Genomic DNA, 22,808 nt, shown 5'->3' on the forward strand with positions numbered 1-22,808 from the left:
TGGGTCCGAAATGTACTTTCTACAGTGCATGAAGTCCCCACGCTTGCTAAGAGAGGGGAACTCATGCCAGAAAGACCAAAACCCCATATCTCCCTCTCCTGCTCAAGAGCCATGTTCATAAGCAAACTGGAGACTTAGAGATTTGGAACCTATAGCACCGTGCTGGTTTGATATTCACCACTGTACGCCCCAGATGAAAACAAAACACCCGTCATTCTTTCTGATTCAAGTCGTCTCAATCCAGGAGAATTAACTGAGCATTTTGTGTTTACTTATAAAATCCACAAAGTCAGGCTAGCATGAAGCACTTCTCTTACTCTTGGGAAATGGGGCACTGCCCTACATTACTTCTCCAAAAAAAGTTCATTTGAAATGCCACTATTTCCCTACAGAAGATTCCAAGGTACTTGCCACCTCACACTGAATAGCACACAAAATAGATTATTACTACACACATTTCTGAAGAGCTTGTCTCTCCATTGTGTCTGCAGATAGCATATGCTGTTTAAAGATGAATAGTAGAAATGAAAGGGGAATCCATGGTGCTTGGTGGGAGGCAAGAGCCAAGCTCGACACTATAATGGAAGTCTTTTTGTGACTGTAGTGTTTGTTGCTGCAAACAATGTAAGAATTCAGCGCTCATCTGAAGTGTATCCTTAAGACTTCCAGCTGTGCTGATGCACAAAGGGTGGGAAAAAAAATTTTAAAGGATGAGATGTATCAGTTCTTCAACTGTAAATAGGAAATACAGCCTAGACAGAGAGGGAGAAAATATGCATTCCAGGGTATATAAAACCTGAAAACATGACTGCTGTAGGAAACATGCACGTCCAATGCTTTTGGATCTGGATGGTTCAAGTCAGTTTAAATTGTTCCTGCTTTGAGTTGTCACATAACCACATCCAGTTACATCCACTTGTGCATCCAGTCTGAGAGGAATATGGGCAAAAGAGAAAAGGGGTGGGGCAGGAGTCTTCCCACTCTGGTGAAGTCTTTAGCTTTCTCCTGAGTGAGGAACAGAAGGATTTTCTTCTGGCACAAGGACACTGTGCCCTGTGGCCTCCCTCCTCTAAGAGATGTGCAGTTTTGTTTCTGTTTTCCTTTTCACATAAGCTTTCTGAAAGCACTAAGGCAACAGACATCCTACATCACAAACGTGATGACTGTAGCTGCACTGGCAGAAGAAATAGAAGAGAAGGGTATCCAAAAGGAAAGGCCAACAAGGAAAAGAGAAGGGAGAGATGAGGAAAAAAAAAAAAAATCAGTAGGTCTAGAGTTGTAGGGAAGGAAATAGCTGAGCCTGAAGAAAGCACTTCACGATACAGGAAATGTCTGATGACAAGACTAAGAGGGGCCACAGAGACATCAGTACATCCCAAAAGAGAACTTGTTTGTGGTGCAGTGATTTACAGAATACAAAGCAAAAAACTGCTGTTATCCACACATTCAGAAAAGGGAGGAAATAAACGAGATTATGTTTGTAAAGGAAAAAAACAGTAACATGATGAAGAAACACGTATGTTTGCTTCCTAGGGCGGTAAAGTTGAAGAACATAATGAGATCTGAAGGGAGATAAACTCAACCTTCGAGGAAGCTGGAAATGCATTCTGGCAGCTATCAAAGATATGTAGCAAAGGAAAATCCATCTAAAAGGCAAAACAGAAATGGTGAAGTCTTCATTTATTTTCCTTTAGAAAATTAGAGGCAGATACAAAGGACCAAACCATGTCTTAACATAGCTCTCCGAGGACAAATGTAAAACAAAGGGACAACAGGAAGGACTGGGAAAGGTGATGGAAAAGAATTGTAAGACTTGATGGACTTGACCAGGGAGTTTTCATCAAATGACAGGATACTGAGAGTTGCCACTCTCGAGATTTACAAAATAACAGACTTTTATCAATATCATTTAAGTACCTTCCATACAAGAGCCTGCCTCCTCTGGCACTTAGTAAATTTTGTGATGAAGAAAGACCTTCTAAATACTGTAGCTGATCACAGGGAACTGAAGAAAAGCCAGGAAAAAAAATGGGAAGACCAAGAATAGTTAATAGGAAAGCCGAGAGTTATTTTAAGTAAAAGTGATCCTCATGCACTGAAGTCCTGCTATTTTTTGTGATTAATCAACTAATTAAGTCTTCCTGATTGCTCTGCATAAACCTTTAGACAGAGCTGAAAACGTTCTCAAAATAGGTACCACTATGCAGCCAAGTGGTTGCAGCTTCGAGAGGACCTTGCCAGTTTTCTATTTAATTTGGTCTCTCACAAGATGTTGCTATCAACTTCTCTTTCAGATTCAAAGTCTGACACCAGTAGGGAAGGGACAGCTCAGCGCAGAGAACTTTTGGTGCAAACCCATCACAAGGAAATCAGCCGTTTCAGAGACTGTATCACAGTGATGCAGGCACCCACCCCCCCCATCTGCAAATATATCCCTCCGGTCCAACATGCAACTCTGCTTCCTGACCTTTTATTCTAATGCAAATGGAGAAAAGAAAAGCACTTCAAGTTCTTGTTGTGAAGGCAAGATATCCCTGAATAAAATACTTAAGAGTGTGCTGAATCTTCTTATCAGGACTTGTTAATTAATTCTCACAATGCTTCTCACAAGTAGGTAGAGCAGAAAGATTGTATTATTACAGCGCAACCGTATCAGTATCCATGCAGTGATAGACAACAAAATGGGCTAGAATAGCTAAAATACTTCTGTTTAAGAAAATACAGATTTACTGGAAAGTTACTGCCTTTTTTTTTCCTATTTCAAATAAAGACTGAGATTTTTAAACCCTGCTTGTCAAGCCTGAAACTCATAACCACCCTGAACAACCAATGCATTTACATGTACTTATCTGCCTCTTTGAAACATCCAGGCTATAAGAAACTTTGACACTGCTAAAATGACAAAGACTACATGTGAAACAAGTCAGTACTAGTATCACCTTGCCTTTCAGTGTTCTTCTAAATCCCTCTTGACAAAAGCCCTTTTAGAGTCCTTCACAGCAACACATGGCTATTACACAAAACACAAAAAAGGTTTATGTCAAGCTAAAAACTTTGTCTAACCCAAGCCCTCCTCCTTTGCTGTGTGATAGGCTATAGCTTGGCGTTTTTTACAGATTTCAGTCATTAGGGGGTATATGAAAAAAAAAGAAAAATCCTCTACTGTGCAAAGCTTTTCCTTTTTATGAGATCTTACGGCCCTGTGCAAGCAGCGATCTCCTGTTCTTTTCAAGTATCTTTATGGAGACTCCTGGGAAGATTTCCCCTGGATAAGAAGGCTTTGAGGGGCTGTAAGTCAGACACACACTCCTGAGCCCTTCATGTCACCAGGGATTTGGGGAAGGAGCATTATCTCTCAAGACTATTTCAAAAGGGAAATCCACAGTGCCATCTCTAGAGCAGTTAACAGCTCTGCCTCTGAGGCCTCCCATTAGAGGGAGGAATGACAGCTTCTCTGCTTCCCATGCTTTAAAAGAGTTCCCTAATCAAACCCACAGTGCAGGTACACAGCAACCTCCCTAGATATATTCTTACCATATTTGACACCTCCTTATTTTATTCTGAGCCTCTACTAATTAGTCATTTCTGAAGAAGAAATGTTCTGTATCAAAAAACTCAGGCTTGCAAAGGTAAACCCAAGCATCCTAGCTATTTCTGTAAGCCTTTGACTGAACAAATGGCAAGAAGAAAAATACTTTCAGTGGAAATATGCCTTCCTTCAGTCACACCAAATCATCAGGAACTGTCTACAGCAAGTTGCAAGACATATATTGTTAGGCATGACAGCAATTCTTAATGGGATTCAAGTAGTGTTAAAGCTTGTGTGGAGTCCTTCCTCATGAAAGGAGATATTAAATGGAGGGTTCAACATTCTGTGAGAAATAAAGACACCAAGATGGTAATTTAAGTACCTGATTTAAGAGTTGCAGTGTAAACACAAAAACAAGGGTTTGTATCAGCAAGTGCTGCCAGGAGCCGGTACCTCGGGAGCTGAGGGCTGGGACACCTGAAGCCCCTCAGCAGCCTGGCAGAGGCTGGGCCGGCAGGGGAGACACCAGAGCGGCCAAGGAACTACCTGCAAAGATTTTATGAAGAAATTCCTATGAAGGACAGTTTTAGCATAAAACAAGACAGAACTTTTAGGAAACTTACTGGGGAAAAAAAAAGAAAAATGCATTAAAATATCAAGTTTAAATCTCACCAGAGACAGTAGAAAATAGACTAGTGCTAAGAACAGTGACTCTATCATAAGAAAATAACATCCTTCTCTGTGTATTGTTTACCACAGCTGGGAATGCAGAAAAAGGCTCCCAGAAAGAAAAGAAAGTGTTCCCTATTATGTACATAATCTGTCTAATGGTGAGCAGCTATTTTATTTATATATATATACACACACACACGTATGAATTTCACGTAAGTGGGAGAAATACAGGCCAATTGCTTGGTTCAAGCTCCCGCTTTCGGGACTTCCCTTGCCTGTTTGTACCCTCCTTGCTGAAGTTAAAAGGGAAACTCTTCTAAAGTACAACGAGGCTTTGTTGTCAGCTATCTAGTTCCACTAAAAGAATAAGCAGTTCCCTGGAGGTTACTTCAGTTAGAGGTTTCTCCCAAATATTTCCAAGATATGAAACAAAGGGAACTATGGAGGGTGAAATGAAGGGCAGTGGTTGTCTGTGGACTGCCACTGCCCAGCCTGATAGTTTTCAGACCAAAAATATTCCTTACTATGAGAAGAATCTGCACTGACAGCAAAGGTTTCCTTGAATTTTATTTGGGACAGTGGGTATAGGTAACACAAAACATCAGTGTCGCCAAAAATTACACATTCTGAGGCGGGAATTTTTTTTTTTTTTTTAAATAAGTCATCCATAACAGAAAACAGCATACTGTGCAGCTTCCAAACAACCAGAGATGAAGTAAGGGATTTTCCCAACTGTTCTTTTAAATCTCATTGAATGAATTTTTAAAAAACAGTTAGGAGTTTACTTTTGCCTGCTTTACATTCTCTCAGAAGGATGATAAAGGAGCAAAGATGCCTGCACGCCTTTTCAAAGAACCGTTTTCATATTTTGCTGCCGAAGGTCCTTAAAAACTCATGATGGAGCTCTAATCCACTACGGAATACACTCTGTGCTACAGGTAGCCATTTTTATGTATTAAATAGTTATATGCTCAGAACTGTTTACCTCCTCTATATTTTTGTACTATCCTGCAACAGCAGCTCCAGCTCTGCCATATCTGCTTCTAGATTCATGAAGTTACAGTAAATTAGTAAATGCAGTGTGGCATTCTGGAGGAGGGAGACCCTTTCTCTTGTTACAGTCTAAGGATATTCCTGAGAAGGGATACCAAGCTCCATCTGCATGGCTGGCACTAGGGCCTGGAAGATCCTTGTGAGGAATTTTCTGTTTTCATTCTCCCATCATCCATACTTGTCTAGCTCTTGCTCATTCCTGTGTAATTGTCATCCGATACCGATTGTAAATGTGCAAACAGACTCTCCTTGAAAGAGCTAGATACTGTCAAACCCAAATTAAGACTTTGAGAACTTTGAACTCCACAGATTAGGCCCTTTAAAGCCTCTTTTTAGGAATTATTTGCCAAACACTAGTAATACAAGCAATGAATTTTTAAAGTTATGTTTTCTATAACTTTTACAGTCAGACTTAATACCTACTTCAGTTACCATAACAAGTGTTGCAACAGATGCTTTTGGGTTTAATGAAGACAGTCAAGCAGATTTATTGCCTATTTATTCTAGAGGTAACTGAGTAATTTTTAACAAATAACTTCCTCCAGTATAGTCTTTATTTTTGTGCCCTATGGAATAGCATATATCTGACTGCAGTTCTTTCTCTTAGAAATGAACCACCCCAAGTCTTCACAGACCAGTCAAGCCTGCTGAGATTCATGACTTAGCTGGAAGCAGTCACTCCACTGGCACAGTCCTGGTTATCTTTCTCTAGCCAGCTGAGCATGCCATCACCTGTGAGATGTCCACCTGTGTCTGAGCTAAAAGGGTCTAACTTGGAGAACACACAGCATTCCTTCAGCTTTGTTCATGGTGCAGCCCTGTCTTTGAAATTATTTTACCATTGGCTGTACCTTTCGGAAATACAGACTCAGTTCCCACACAGGCAAAGCAGATAATGTATCACATGGATTGTTAAGCAGAGACAGCTCGCATCATCTCAGCAGTTTAGGTAGAATTGAATTTCGATGCCCCAAGGATAAGAGGTTGTTTCTGGCCACATCCAGACTGCTTCTGTAATACAAAATAAACATGAAGGAACAAACCACAGGTGAAGTCCCAGTGGTGCACTCAGGTGAATGGATCCTGAAGTCAGCTGGGAGGCAATGGAAAATATGAGGAGTGGTGCTCCTCCCCTGCCCCAGCAGCAGCTGCCTTTTCCAAATCACAACCCTTCTCATCTCACAGAGCAGCAGCAATGCTGGCAAGCCTCACAGAGCAGCCAAATTCACCACTGGAACTAAAACTGATGCTACACTTGCCCCAGAGCTGCCTGTTTTGCATGTGCCTTGAGCCATCCTGCCTTTAAGCCCATGCACGAGAAGTTCCTCCCATGTGCGGGGTCTGCCTGTGGAAGGATCAAGTATATTTCAGAAATACCCGCAAAAGATTTCAAGTGACTGCAATAAGCATAAGCACTATACCAATTTAATTGCTTTGTTGCACAAAACGCCCACTCGCCGAGGCTGAAGAGCCAGGCTAACATGGAAGGAAAGAAGAAAAGAAACACATCCCAAAGGAGATTTTCATGTGTATGCCAAGCTCAACTGCACATGGCAGGGTAGAGGAGATAAAGCTTGCATCCTGCACTCACAGGCATCTCTAGGACTGGGTCTGGTTCATGTTCACGGTACTTACACAACTGTGATCTGCACTATTTAAAATCAAAGAGTTGCCACAGGTTTATGAGTGCTCTAGGAATTCAACTGTAACGTGTCGAGGATCAAGACAGGCGAAAGTTCACGTGGTTATTGATGGTTATAAGGTTATGCTTTCAGATCTCTGTGAACAGAAAGCAAGCAGGCTGTGGTCCTCATACTGAGCTTCTATGAATTGAAGAAGACAACAGAAGCATTTAATAAATTTAATAAATTAGAGCAGTAACACATTACTGCCCACAGTGATTTCTTGGAGAGATTTATTCATATTTCTGGAAAAAAGTTAAGTTTCTCAAAACCTTCACAGAAATAATCCTTTCTATTTTTTAAGTAAACACTCTGAACTTTTACAAAAACATCAAATAGCTACTGTGTGCTACTAAAGGCAACAAATAATCCACTTCAGAAGTTCACACGCAATATACAGAAGGAAGAACTTCCACGGCATTAGCTTCGATCAGTTCAGACGAGGCAGATGGGCAATACGTGACTCCTAGGATTCGGTGAGGTCGTGCCAGTATAGGCGACCACATTAGAGGTACTGAGCACTCTGTCCTACAAGAGAGGTCCCACTGCAGTGCACTGCATTAACAGCAGCAAAACCCTTGAGAATTTTCCAGGCCTTGTCAAGCCAGACTGCTTTGATGAACTGTATAAACAGAAGATGAAATAATCACTCACTAGTTTACATGCACTGAAGTACAGCTATTAAAGATTCCTAGTCTGCATTATGACAGTGGCACAGTCATGCTTGGCAAACAGGCCAGGATCTGAGCTTATGGTTGTCAGACATTCCAAATTCCCATGTTCATTTTATATCTCTGAGGCTTATACCTCCAAAGACCCAGGGTTCTCCTCCTTCACTTTGTTATTTCCCTACAGAAAACAATCGAGACTAGCAGATTCAAGGGGATTGTTCATCTGCTTGTCAGCCCTTAGATAATGGTTTGTCCTTCAAGAACGTCAGTCAATTTTTCTAGTCTTTGTAGTTGGCTAAGGATAAGACAAACCCTCAGTACTTCAAGTAAAGATTTAACAGACCATTTTAAGGAAAATAAACATAAGCATGAGGTTAATGGCAGCGAGCATACTGTCATTTTACAGTTGGACTCGATGATCTTAAGGGTCTTTTCCAACCTAAATGATTCTATGAGTCTATATTTATGCTCCCCATCTGGGGGACAAAGCTGGAAGGATCATCTGGGTCACTGACTCCAATCCTCTGCAATCATAGGAAAATACAATCAAGGGGTCAGGAACACATCAGTCCTGTGAACACCAAGGATTATTTCCTAAATATTCTACCACTGGTTTCAATCTGTGGTTCACAGATCAGTCTGGGCAATAAAAAAACCCCATGTCTGTTGTCAGTAGATTTAAATTATCAACCCTCTCAGCAACTTTTCTAGAGGTACAGAATTTGAAAAAGATTGAAAACAACTGGCCTGCAGCCATCTCAAAGTCTACAGCAAGAGGCCAAAGGCCAGAACTACAATGCAACTCAAGAGGAGAGCAGAGGAAATCCAGGCTGTCATGCTGGCCCCAACAATATCAAGAAACGTGTTACATCAGATAGTTCAGAAAATCCTGAAAAATGGATCACAACCTACCCAGCACAGAGAGTAAAAATGAAATAAGTAGCAGGTCTTCACTTATCCCAGCAGGGAGAAAAATTCCTTCACAAGTCCACATTTAGTTTAACCCATTTCTGGTTTAAGCAAATGCAGTTTAGCAATAATGGACCCAACCGATCGCTGTACCAGCCTAACAGACCAAACATCTCACCGCTTCCTTCGGCCACTCTGGTACCGGGAGTGATCAAAGGATGACAGCCGAGAGACGGGAGGGAAGGAAAGCAGGGATGAAGCAAATGACTACCATGCACCTTAAGCTACCTTTCAAGAGGAAGATCCCTTCTTGAGCCCTACAGACGGGTCAGAGGGAGGCATGAAGTATGTGGTAACAGTACATGAGCACCGGGAAGAGGAACCCCAATCCCACAGACACACGCAGAAGTCACGAACATGTGTGTCTTCCTTACCACGCTATACACATGAGAGCTTGGCAAGCACATGAGAAACTGCCCTGGGACTCCCGTTTCTCTACATCTGGTAATTCTCAGTCATCCACAACCAGAGGTAGAGTCAAACTTCCACAAATTAAAACTTAATCCAGGACCAGCATCCAGAAAATCAATTGACCTTTCTCTGTATCAAGATAACTAATACTCTCCAACAAGTTTACTTCCTATATTAATATTTTTCTACAGAAAAAGAGGTAAAATAAGTTTCCTATAAAATCTCATCAAAAAGAGAATATAATTATGGGGAGAATGGAATAATCCTTTTTTAAGCCAATATATCCATCTTGAGACAACCTTCAATATACTTTAGAACATTTCAAGCAATTCTATCAGCATTTAGGAAGGAAAAAGAACACCTTGAGGCCAGTCCTGTCAGCAAATATTTCCCATCTTCATCTTAAATCTCAATATATTATTCCAGATGAATGCATTGCAGGCACAATTTTTTGAAGCACTGCGAACACTCTATTACATTGATGGCCACACTTTTCCCATGTGAGCCATTATTTGCAAATATGGATACCCTGGAAAAAAAAATGTAACTGGTAGTCTTTTGGAAAGAGCACAGACACACTTCATACTAACCTCTCATTAGAAACTAAACCGACATTTTTTAATCGGATTTATGAGACTAAGACCAAAATACATCTGCAATTGTCTGTGGTTTCATGATGATGATGATTTTGTCATATCTGTTAGAAAACTTTCTGGTCAAAAGCTGAAGTAATTTGACCTTTTTTTGTTTGTTTGTTAAACATCAATATAACATCACCAGAAATATTAAAAAATTAAATGGATTACAGAGTTCACATATATACAGACCTTTTTTGGGGAGCGATTTAGTTTTCCCTCGTGCATGCTTATTTGAGCTTTAGATCAGCTTCCTCAGCTGCTTTCCATTTTATCAAAGGTATCATTAAGTTTTTCTATCAATTCTCAAGCTATTTATTAACATTGTAATAACATGCTAGATCTTGAAGATCCCACTTAAAATTCTCAGCTTCAAAGTGCATTTTCCCAAGGCCCTAGGACCTGCGACTATTTCCCAGTTAATCTGTTAATCTGACAAGCTATTTGCAAATCATACATCCAAAGTAACCCTGAAGAGATGGAGATGCATTTTTTTAAAAAAAAGAACTCTCTAAATCCAAATATTTATTTGTATTTCCTAAGCCAAATACACCTCACCAACACAGTAGCTAGGAACAGATTTAAACAGCAAATTGACCGAAGCCTTCATTTTGCCTCAAGGCACCTTCCAGGGGCACTGGAGCCAACAGAGCCTTTCCAGCTGTTACTACGCTGTTCTACATTCAAAGAAACTCCTATTTCTTCTTCAGCCTCAGAGAGAACAATCTTACCTTATCAGCTCACCTCACTGTCCCAGGAAGCGAACTGAGCAATGTAGGTTCACCCCTTTTTTCTGCCTGTCCCTTGATCATCTTGTGACTGAGTTTAACCTGAATTTAACCAGGTAAAGAGTCGTGTGTGTATGTATGATACGTATTTTTTCTCTAGGGCTTTGTACAGTAGTTCTCTGGTCTCGTGAGCTGCATTTTACGGTGTACGAATTTTACAGTTAACTTACACTCCATGCACAGGTTTTGTACAGAGGTAAACTACACCCTTGAGCAACTAGCAGTGCTAGTCCTGAAAAATATAAAATAAACCCAACTTTATACATGGTAAGCCTGTCACAAGTTACAGACTGTAAGATTTTCTCCCCTGCAAGACCAAAAGAACATCCAACATTTTAAAGCACATTTTCTCTTTTTAAAAATACAAGAATCCAAAATAATTTATTTCCCTATTAATTACCCCACAAAACAGCTTGTTTATTTATTTTTCTGAGAAAATAGATTTCAGAATCCAAACATCACACACCTCCTGCTCCAAGCCTTCCTCTTACAGCATGTTTAGGAGATGTGCCACTTCCACTGACTCAACACAACCACCCATACCTTCTCAGGGCAGGAGACAAGACTCCAGTTCACAAACAGTCTCCCTAGAGGCCAGCAGCAATAAAAGACCAGTTAGCAGGATTATGAAAAATCCAGTTTAGAGCCCCACTGCCTCTTTGAGTGCAGGACATGAACTCCTGTCTTTGATCAAGAAACCTTATTTCTTGCAAACCCATCAGGTGCTTTTCTGCACGTTAAGCTGCCTAAAGGACAACTTCTCTCTGAAGATAATTAGCACAAGAAAGAAAATAAAAAGTCATTAAAATTATGACAATGCACAATCTGCCTTCTGGTTCGTGGACATTTTATGAAGTATTTTTTGACAAAACTATCATTTGAGTCTGAATGCATTAAAATGTCTGCATTGCCAGAATGCCCTATAGCAAATATAACTGACCACTGTTGTAATTTCTTTTTTACATTCCTGATATTTTGCCATTCTTTAGAGCTACTGTGATGCTCTCAAGGAGCACCTCTGGCTTCTTGTCCATGTGTGTTCTCCATTTCCTTATAATGTCAGAGATACACAGCTTTAAAGGTTAAAATCTAAAATAAAATAAAAAAAGAGAGGAAGATTACCCGTCGTATCAGTGAAAGCAGGATGAGAGACTTAACTGTAATACAAACCCCAGGCTCACTGCAGCAGGTAACACAGAGGAAGCTGCATCAAACTTCAAGGTTTCCCCTGGCAGTCACTGAAAGGCAGTAAGTCTCCCAGAGACACACATTTCATTTCCATAATGCACTTCCACTTCTCGTAATGTAAAGGGAAAAGGCAAAACCTTCGTTTTCTCATGTAGATATAGCAACAATTTACAAACCTTAGAATATGCACTGAAAAAACATCTGTGTACTGCTGCCAACAGATGTTGTCATCATGATGATTAAAATGCAATGGAAATAGAATAATCCAGCAGATCAAAAAAAGCATGTTCATAAAACCTATTGCATGGAGCAGTGGCAGGGAAGAGGGAAGTATGGGAGGAACACCATGCTACCAAACAAGAGAAGGCAGGTAAAAAAGACATCAGAATTCAGAGAAATAATTTACATTTACCAATCTCACTAGGAAGCAGAATGATGAATCTGCTGTCCATATAAAATGGGGCATGGCTGGTAGTGAGGAGGTGGGTCTGAAAAGATCAACCACAGACGGGAAAGTAGATGTCTGATCAGCTAGATGCTTTTGAGAAACTGGAGTTTTGGTGAAGAACCCCGGGCATGAAGATACCAGCTGCAACTGTGAGGCCCCCGACTTGGCAATAAGACACTAAGAACAAACCAAATGGATAACAGAAGGAAGATCTTCCCGAGATAAATATTACATTACTGGCAAAAAAAAAAAAAAATCTATGAAAGACAACAAAATGCCTTTTGAGAACCAGGATTGCAGATCTGATTCAAAAAGAATCAGGCATCACTAGTCACTGAGTTTTAGCTGACACGTTTTCTTTTTAAGCAACGGTGTAAAAGCAAAGAGGACACACCACGGTCGTAAAAAAGCAAACTGCCCTCAACATGTGACAAGGCATTAAGACTTTAGAAACCCGTTTGTGAGCCAATCTGGCCACACCAGTGCCACTGCCACTGGCAGAGAAGGGAGGGAAAGATTCCTTCAGACGCCTGCTTTAGGAGGACTGTCTCTAATCTCGCTTGACAACAGCACTTCTGCTCGCCTGCGCAGCTGAGTTGTGAGCGCCCGTCCAGAGGCAAAGCCGAAGCACTGTGACACGTTTAATGGGTGCTAACTCATGGCTGAGGTGCCACTTTCTAAAAGCCTGGCTGCAAGACTTTCCTTCTAAGTCTTCCCTAAGAGTTACCACACAGAGTCCATCAGCTCCCTTACAATTTGTTGGGGTTTTTATAAAGAAAGAAAAAAAAAAAAGCAAGCTAGTTAGTGCTGAAACATGAAATGACTTTTCACGTGGACTTTACAACACTGATCTGGAAACAGACACTCTTGTTTCAACTCTGGTTTTCTACAAGCAGAGGTCTAGTCAGCCTCAACTTCTGCTAGATCATATCTTTCCCCACCTTGTCCTATGAACACACTTTAGAAATGCCTTTTCTTCTCTTGGGAAGGGAAAAGCACGCCATGGGTTGATTATTTGCAGACTGATTACCTGCCAATGCTGTGGCACCCCTGCCCTTCTCCAGCCTCTCAAAATCCAGAGCCATACCGTGAGAGCAGCTCGCTCAGAGCAGAGGCAGCACAAGCTGCTTCTGTTTCTGTTGGGTCACTCAGTCCTACCTATATCAGAAACACGGTTACTTCCACAGTAACCGAAGTACTTTGGGACAAAAGCAAGCTGGAAGGAAAGAAAAGAAAAATAAAATTTCAGGAAAAATAAACATGAAGCAGATAATGGGGTTGCTCCCTTTTATTTTTTTTACACTTTAAGCCCTCTGAGTTTTGACCCTTGCAGACATCACATCCTGTTTCTTCTCTCCGAGCCTCTCAGATAACTGTTCTCGTTCCAAAAAAATCCTCAAGTAGGATAGGAAATGGACAAAACATCAATCCTTCAGATTAAAATGAAGCTAATATTCCACACAAGACAATGCTCAATTTATACCCCAGTTTTCCTTGGAGTTCTAAAGCATTTTTTAACTAAACATAAAATTAAGTCATCTGCAAACACGCAGAAAAGACACTGAGAGGCTTCATCCCCCATAAACCAACTCCTCCTTCCAGCATCCCAAGTTTTACCTTTATCCAAGAGCAGAGAGGTTAAGAAAACAAAGGGCTATGGAAATGCTGCTCTAGATCATTACACAGTTTCTCCACTGAAAGGATTACCAAGCAGCAAATAATCGGTATTTCCTAAACACCAGGTTATGGTATAAAGTAGAGTCATTTACCTGCTGACAAAGACAATTCCCATTAACTTTACAAACATTCGCTTATATGGAAAATCCTTTTATTTACTTTCTGAAGAACAAACCAGATTGTCAATGAGATTTTGAGGATATTGAAAGTATTCCATCAGCAATGCTACTAGTTAAAATTTCAAAGACTCAGGTAAGTAAACTAAAAAGCAGAGGATTAAATGATTGGACTGAGAAACAGGATACATAATGAGAGTCTGGACCCACTAGGAGTTTTTTGGTTTGAACTTGTTGCATTTTTTAAGAGAGAAAGTCATTTCTTAGATATTATTCTGTTTAATATAGGGGGAAAAAAATGTTTTCTTACTGTCCTTTTACTCCCTTTATGAAAGGTTGCTACGGGAATGGTTCTCAATAAGGTCAAGCAGTAGAAACCCCACTGTGAGTTTTAATGCAGCCAACCATCACTGGAAATTAATGCCTCTCCGTTCTTTTTACCTTTAAGCACTGGCTGCTAGTGCTTTTCAGTATTAATTCTTACTGCATATCTGAGTATATAATATAATAGGCAAAAGGAAAAAAAAAGGGACAGGCACCAAGATGCCACACCTGGGTCAGAGGAGCAGAACTTCAAAAAAGCGGGGCTGGTAAAGACAGCCTCTGTCTGATAAGACAAACCTTTCAGGCTATAAAAAGCACTCCAAACCCACAAACCCGAAAGCAGTTCCAAGCACAGCTATCAGGTCTCCAAATTATAATTAAATGCAAGCTATTAGGAAAAACATAAAAGAAGCCCTTTCAACATATTTCTTATTTCAGATATTTATTGGCTTCAAGTTATGTAAATGAAAGAAACCTTGGCATATTGGCATATGATTACTATCTGCCTTTGAAATGATTACAGATCTACATATGACATAAAATGAAGTTCTCAAAACGTTGCATGCTGTTTATTGGTCTCGCTTCAATTTTCTCATGGGCAAGAATCTACCAACCACAGAGCTACACTAAGGATCAGCATTAGCTGCTCCCTTCCCTCGGTAAAGAATGAAATGGAAAGAATTCTCAGGATGGCACCTGGATTTCAACTTCAGAGCTGACACATTTTCGTGTAAGCTGGCCTGCACAACTTGTATGTGCCCTGTGCATAAAATGTTCCATTCCTTGGTATGAAACGTGGCCTCTTTCAACAGGTTTCCAAATGGAAAGAACCACACAGCATTTCTGTACGTAAGAAAAATCGCTGCGAGTTCTATTACATTGAAAAAACCTGTCAAAATGTAAAATTGAACATGTAAAGCATTTTTCAAAATCATCAACTCAACTATCTGCAAATGATGGAAAAAACTCTCGCCAGAAAAGCAATAGCTGTGTGGGCCATTTTCACTCTAGCAGGGCACTTTCAGATAAACAAAGACAACTGCTAAAAAAAAAAAAATCAATTTTATATAATTATAAGACTCACACAGCAGTATGACTCCAACAACGCTTTCTAAGTAAATTTTTTGAGGGGCAAATTGAAAAAACACCTCTAAGCATGAGATGACAGACAAAGAAAGACACAGCAGGAATTCCCCTCAGAGGGAATTTTTTATGAATAAAAGTATGAAAAACATTTTAATCTTTGCCCTAAAAATGAAGAAGGAGTTTCACTACGCTGCCTCTGAAATGTTAAAAAGTTAAACTCGAAGTAACTATTTCAGCCACATCTTAGTGCGCTGTAGTCTTACAGTCAGGCACTACTGTAGTTGTATAACTAGGCTTTGAGGCTTTGTTTTGTTTTTCTTCCAGTAGTAACTATGGTAAGCCACGAACAGTTTTAATAAACGTGATGTGATATCCCCTCTGTTCAAAAAATATGTAGTTTTAACTCCTTTCACTATATGGCTCAAACACAGCATGATAAATTGCATCAAAATATTAAATTCATCTCATTCTGCAAGTATGAAGATGTAAGTTCAAATGTAATACTTAGATAGTCAATCCTCTAATCATCTGTAGCTGGAAGATTCTGAACACAGAAAGGCTCAAGGCATATTCCCTGCTGGACACATTACAGTAAGTCTAGCAATTAAATTATTTGTACGGGGCATACGAGCATGCATGTATATGCATATATACTGCCTGTATTTCACCATTTAGGATCATTTTCTTTAGCCATTATTTTAACTAGTTCAAGCTGAGGCGGTTTTGTATACTCATTTCACATTTACAGATCCTCCTCCACAGTAATGACTGAGAAAAGCTGCCACAGACAAACAAAGCACTCCGAAAATTATTTTCTTCAAGAAAAAAATAAAAATAAAAAGAGAAACAGGAATAAAATCTTTAACCTTGAAACACATTGGCTAATATTTTTACGAACACTGCTAATTTCTGATCTTTTGGGATAATTTCTAGCACGCTAGTTAATGATGTAGCACATTCTCTATAATGAAATTCTAGAATAAGAAACCCAACTGCAGCTCCTTGATAACTGAGCAGGGTCGGCAGCAGGATCAGTGGGAAAGACCATTAGGTACTGAATTGTACTTAATTGTAGGTACAGTTGCACCTACAGGTTTGAACTGTAGCCTAACCTACAGCTGCTCTTGTGTATGACACCCTTAAAACTCATGGGCGACCCACATCGACCATGGAAATAAAGGTATTAGCAAGCCCACATATCAGAAGAGAGAGAAGAAATGAGTTCAACCTGTTATGCGGATGGAGTGAAAAAATCTTTCAGACAAAATAAAGTAAGTTTTCACTGGAAAGCATGAAAATAACGAGGGATTCCCTGTTATCCCACAGCAAGCAGGGGCTCCTGTGGCAGGCTGAGCGTGCCACCTCCCCATCACCAGCCTCTGCCCAGCAGGGACAGGACTCCGTGCTCCAAACAGGTCCCATCCACACCGTCTGTGTTTCCACAAAAAACCCAACCCTTCCTGCCTTGGGATGCTAAGCTGCCAGCCCACGGCAGCACCTCCTTCCTCCCCTGCCTCCTCAGTGCCTGCTGCACCCTGATGCACAGCACTGTCTGGAGCTCGCTCAGCCCCAGCCCGAAATGTCGGGAGGCTCTGCAAAGGCAGGGAACGAGTCTGGGGTGGAATTAACCCCAGAGCATCTGGTGAAGAAACAAAGAAGCTCTAGCAGGGATGTGTTTGAGGGGCACTGCCTCCCCTGTGTGCAAAACACTGTGCACCTGCAGCTGAACTGTGACCAGAACCCAAATAGCTGTGGCTAAAAAGTACCAAATCACAAGTGGAACGAAACAACAAAACAAAGGTGTATTTGGATGGTTCTGCCCACAGTCTGTAGCCTGCCCTCATCCTCAGCACCAACCCAACTCCTCTCTGGGCTGTTGACTTCCTGCTGAAGCCATCTGTGGGTCCCTGCTTCCAGCGTAACAAAACCACAAGACTGGGAAGAGATGGACGTTTTAATTTGCTGTTATCTTTAGCTCTGCAAAACACTCTGGTTTATAATACACTGAGCCACGCAACTACAGGGCATAAAAACACAAGCACAATGAGATGGCAGTGTCACAGATGTCTTCACTGCGGCAGTCCTTAACAAGTCTTGGTCTGGTCTCAGAGGGCACAAGGAGGTAAAACTGTTAAGCCCGTTCGCCCCACTGAGCACCAGCTTTTAACTGCAGCAAACTAGTAGAAAAAATGTGTAGTTGCACAGCAAGGCCTCTCTGACCATGGGAGAGAACCCCTACCTACGCTCTTTCTGGTTGGTCTTTATAGAGTCTTGAAAGCTCAGATTAAACCTAGAAAAAAGAATGTATGTAACAATATGTTCTTTCTGGAGAGCTCAGAGTTCACCTGTCAAAAAGTTCCAAACAAGACCCCGTACCCCGATGGAAACAGTGTGAACTGTGTTCAAGCAAACCACAGAAGAATAGCAGATAAAGTTACGTCACAATGAAAGACTCAAGAGAAACCACTGGAGAAAAATTAATTGACAGTATATGATATAAACCCGTCCTCTGCAATTCTGGCAGATGAGAAATTTTTTTTAAAATATTTTACATTAAAAATCTAGGTACAGCCCATGATTTCTAGCTAGGCACAAAACTCCCCAATCCAGTGCAGTCAAATCAATCAAGCTTTGTTTTTAAAAAAAAATAATAATCTGTATATGAAATGTTTTATGAATTTTCTTCTGGTTTTTGTTTGCATTTGTTATGCTTCACTTTCCCTTCTCTCTACTCTTCCATTGTTGATATTAAAACATCCTAACTCTAAACACAACCACCTTCACTTCTGGGGCATGTGAAACTCTAGCTCAACAGAACATCTTACTCCGTATTTACATAAAGACATGTCTGACGTAGCTTTACGTGGTGCTGGATGAGGGCTTACCCAACGGCAAGGGCAATGGTTATCACCATGACTCCGGGGTATCTTCTCATGGGTGTTGTTAGAGACCTAAGTCTTCCCCTGCTATATTTAATAGCCACCCAAGTGTAAATTCTCCCAACGGAGGAAACAGTCCTTTAACTGAAGCCTGAAGTCTGTATTTTGCCAAAATCAGGACAGAGCTTCTGGCCCACCCGTGGCCTTACAGTCAGGGACACTTGCACTACCTTGAAATAAGAGTCCCAGGTTTGCAAAAAGAGCTATGTGCAAATATCTGAAGACACAAGCACACACAAAAACATACAGACACTCTGCTCCTCCATAGCTCCCTACCCCTGGGCAATGCACATATGACAAGCATAGTAGCTCCGCTTGGGATTTTACCCAGATAAAAAGACGTAAGAATAGCAACAGAGCTGCTGAGTCCCGTTCTCCAGGTCTATATGTCATCTTAGTTATTTACACATTGGTCAGCTTATACCCTCTCAACAAATAAAACTCTTAGAAAGCAACGGTGGTAGTAACTTAAAATATATGTGCTGAGACGAGACAGCTCAAGAACGATGTGCTGACCTCTTCTCTAGTATCCCGGGATAGGACACGTGGGAACGGTTCCACGCTGTGCCAGGGGAGGCTTAGACTGGACAAGAGGAAGAATTTCTTTACTGAGAGGGTGGTCAAACACTGGAACAGGCTTCCTCAAGAGGTGGTTGGTGCCCCAAGCCTGTCAGTGTTTAAGAGGCATTTGGGCAATGCCCTTAACAACAGACTTCTGGTCAGCTCTGAACTGGTCAGGCAACTGGACTAGATGATCACGGTAGGTCCCTTCCAATCGAAATGGTCTATTCTGTCTATTTTATTCCACGCCAAGTATACACCGTTACCAAGTCCTACAGACTATGATAAGAGATCAGATTCTCTCAATGGCATACAACCCAGACATCCAAAAAAATCATCAGCTCTGAGTTGCTCTGAAACCACAGCAGCATACATGGGACTGACAATAAATCCACTTATGGAACACCATTCTTGCTCTCAAATCGCATTCTGATTTTCCAAATTTGTTCTGGTTTCCAGAGCTGACAGCATTTTAACATCAACAAGCACACATACAAGGCTGCTCAAATTAGAAACAATTCATTTGAAATTGCTATGCAGAGAGAACAGCAAGTTTCAGCTCCAGGAAAGCTCCATAGATGTGCAAGCAGCATCCACTGAGAAACAGGGGTTTAAAGTTTCACAGTTTCCGAGTAACCACCTCCTTACCATCTCCAAAGAGCACTACGAAAGTTAAGTATTAGCTTTCCTGTGACCCAGTTTTGACCTACAGCTAACTATTCCCCAAAATGTTGCTCCAAAAGCAACATTTTGAAAACTTACACATTAGTCTTGTTTGGTTTTTAGTTTCAACATGCCATCGCGTTTTCAAGCCCAGCTGGAAACTTGTTTGCCACCCATATGTCATACACACAGTCCCTTTTCAACACCAATGGCAGGCTCAAAAAATCCCAATTTGAACTGAAAGCTTTAAAGTGTTTCTCATAGCTCTGAGCTTATTTGAATCCTTGAATCACAAAAAGGTTACCACAGTACTAGCTTAAATACACACCACATACAAACAAGCACTTACCAGCTCACGTCTCAATCACTTAACAGAAACGGAGCTCTTCTGGAAGCAAGGATATAATTTAACATCATGTTTGTGATTTGAGCTCATTTCCTTAAAATTGAATGAAAAGAACAATGATTCCCCATGTATACTTTCTCCCATGACAGTCAGTGAAAAAAACAATTTTTCCCTCAAGTAATTGCCACGTACATAAAAGCAATATTCCTCAAAATGCGATGACTGCTTCACAGGCACAAACAGACAACGAAGTACACCAGGGTCTGTTTATTCTTCACCGTTACATCCCTTGCCACTGGAGTTCCTTCCACCCACTTATCACATTTTGCTATAGAATATGGGTTTGACGGGGCCAAAACAACCTCTCTGCTTATCAGCACAACAGGATCTTGTTTCTGCAACGCACATTGGAAGACAAAGATAGAACACAGTTTACATTTTTTTGTTAATTACTGTTCCTGGCACCCAACGGAACCATTAATGAGAGTGTCCACCAAGCCTTTGAAGAAAAAAGGATCTCTAAATTTTATTTAACTACTTCAGTCACCAGAAACTCTGACAATAGTGTCCTTCTCTTTCTAAAGCAAAGTCCCAAAAGCTTTTTTTGTTTTTTTCAAAATCTTACACTTGTCAGCATCTTCCAGAATGGAAAACTACTCCACTTCTGAAAGGCAAGGTACCTTCTGTTTGGCCTTTAGTTCTGCAAATGCACTGCTCCCACTGAGAACACCCTGCAGTTACTACTCTTCCGTGCTTCCTACCCGTGCAGAAGTTCTCCAACTGCACAATAAATGCCAGGTCAAACGCACATTAAAAACTATCTCCATCAGTAATTAAAGTCTTGTTACTGTGTAATAGACCTTGTTACATGGAAGGACAATTTTTCATAATTTTACCAGCACAGAATCATTGAAACGAAGGTCCTTGCTTGCAGCACTCTTCTTTCAAAAGGACTTAAGGAATAATTTACAATGTCATCTCACAAGACTGTGCAAAAGATGCTTCAAATAAAAACAGTATTTGTGATTGGTTTGATTGCATGAACTATTCTGGTGGTAGTATCACAATGGTCTATTTTTACTCCATATTGGTTTTTACTATAAAAAGTTCCATCGCTATGAAACTAATGCTTGCAACATTGATTTCCATGGCGCTGCTTAGAAAGACACTGCAGAAGAATAATGTGGATGTCAGGGCATTTTATGTAGCTGCAGCAAGATTCTGTGAGCAGTCCGGGCAGCAGATTTGCTCTAGGTTATTTTGACTACTATACACAATATTCTACTGAAATGAGCAGGACATCCGTACAGCGAGATACAATGAGATTTGGAATAGTCCGAATGACCCCAAGTAACACTGGGCAGAGAGACACTGCTCAGTAAGAATAGCCCAGCAACTCCTACATCCTGTGGATCCTTCTGTCGGCGTGTTGCGTTAAGTTTCAAAAGTAGGAAATTAAATTTAAATAAAAAAAAGACCTGACCTGAACCAACAAAGCAAGCCAGGAAATTGAGCAAAGTCTGATACTCTTCTGTTAGCTCTCCCACTGTGGCAGGGTTTTACTCGCAGATAGGATCATTTCGTAGTCCTCCCCAAAGAAGACACATTGATATGCCTTAATGAAGCAGTGACAGAGAACAAGTTCTCTTTGGAATTGTGAACATTCATCAACCGCTTCTTTAATTCTCCAGCGTGGGATCAGTTCATCAAAGAGCAATTCTAATTGCAATGGGCACATAAGCCCTGAAACTGCATCTTGGAAGGATAGGAGGAAATGTCATTATTTACATCTGTTCAGGTAGTACAAAGATTCTGTATCAAAAAGATTAAAAATCTGATCAGAGTCTTTTCTGGGGCTTCAGCATGGATTTTCAACAGTTTCTGTTGAATTTTATTGCCACAGTAGTCCTCATAAATGCAACACTAATCTTCAAGGTTAGCAAATACAGCAACTTAAAAAAAAAATCCTACTAGATCAAGAAAAATCTTCCAGTTGGTCATGCTTTTCTGCTTTCAACAAAACTGAAAAAAGGGGACACTGTCCGCAAGACTGTCAGCTCAGAACCCAGGGCATTCAGAACACTTTCATAAAGTTTTACTTCTGAGAAGAGACATTGTTGAAAGCAATTGTTCACCCAGCCAACTACTGTCACTTCCATGAATATGAATAAGCTCCAATATAGGACACTGAGCTTTTGCAAATGTAAGAACTTCCAATTGTTCAGAGTTAATCTTTGCCAATAAATCAACCCGCCATTATTTAGAGATTTTTATTTTCCTCTGGTGTCTGACTATGTGGGTGGAGTTTTGTTTTAAAGTTCCCTTCTTCCCATTTTCATAAAGATTTTTTTCATACCGCCTTGCTAAGCTTTCAGAGCAGCAGGAGGAATCCTACTGTTAATGGGATCAGGCCCTTGAAAAGGGATGTATTGCTGTTTCTCCTGAATGTGGATGATATTAACCAGCACCTACTCTGAGGAAAAAAGATAGCAGAAGAAATTGTTCGGAGTTCATGAAAATTAACATTTGGTGTAATTTTGTAGCCATAATTTGCATGTACACAACTTAGACATAAATACATATGGATTAATGCAAATTTTCATACAGGGAAAGATTCACTCTGTGCTCTGTAAAACTAAGGGTAAGGCTGGTGGTGAATCATTTTTTTAAATATTCTAGTCTGGCTATATAAATAGCGCTCTCTGTTTCTAGAATAATTACTACCGAAAAACACAGCTTCTGAAATAACCTAGGCCATAATTAACCTTGCCTTCATTAAATCACAAATAATATCTTTATGAAGTCTTATTTGTAAAGGCAAGCTGATTAATTTAAACGTTTCCCTTTGCAAAAATCTAAATGATTTACCTACGTAGCTTTTTGTCACCTCTTGTGCGCCCTGGGAGGGTTTGCAGCCGGCGACCCGGCCCTCTGCGCAGCCGGCCGGGAGGGCGCCCCGCTGCCCCGCTGCCCGCCCCAGCCCTGCCAGCCCCTGGGGGCGCGGGGGCACCTTCGCAGGGAGAGGTGCCGGCTTGTGCCCCGCCACCTCC

The 22,808-nt window shown here is 40.8% G+C and overlaps 1 protein-coding gene across 7 annotated transcripts in view; it reads right to left on the reverse strand.

Moving 5' to 3' along the window:
• The window catches only part of GRID1 (glutamate ionotropic receptor delta type subunit 1), a 528,159-nt gene that overhangs the window by 489,851 nt on the left and 15,500 nt on the right, over positions 1–22,808 (reverse strand). The window lies entirely within an intron of this gene.

The sequence above is a fragment of the Athene noctua genome, chromosome 21 (assembly GCF_965140245.1).
Source record: "Athene noctua chromosome 21, bAthNoc1.hap1.1, whole genome shotgun sequence".
In the NCBI taxonomy this organism is placed as follows: domain Eukaryota; kingdom Metazoa; phylum Chordata; class Aves; order Strigiformes; family Strigidae; genus Athene; species Athene noctua.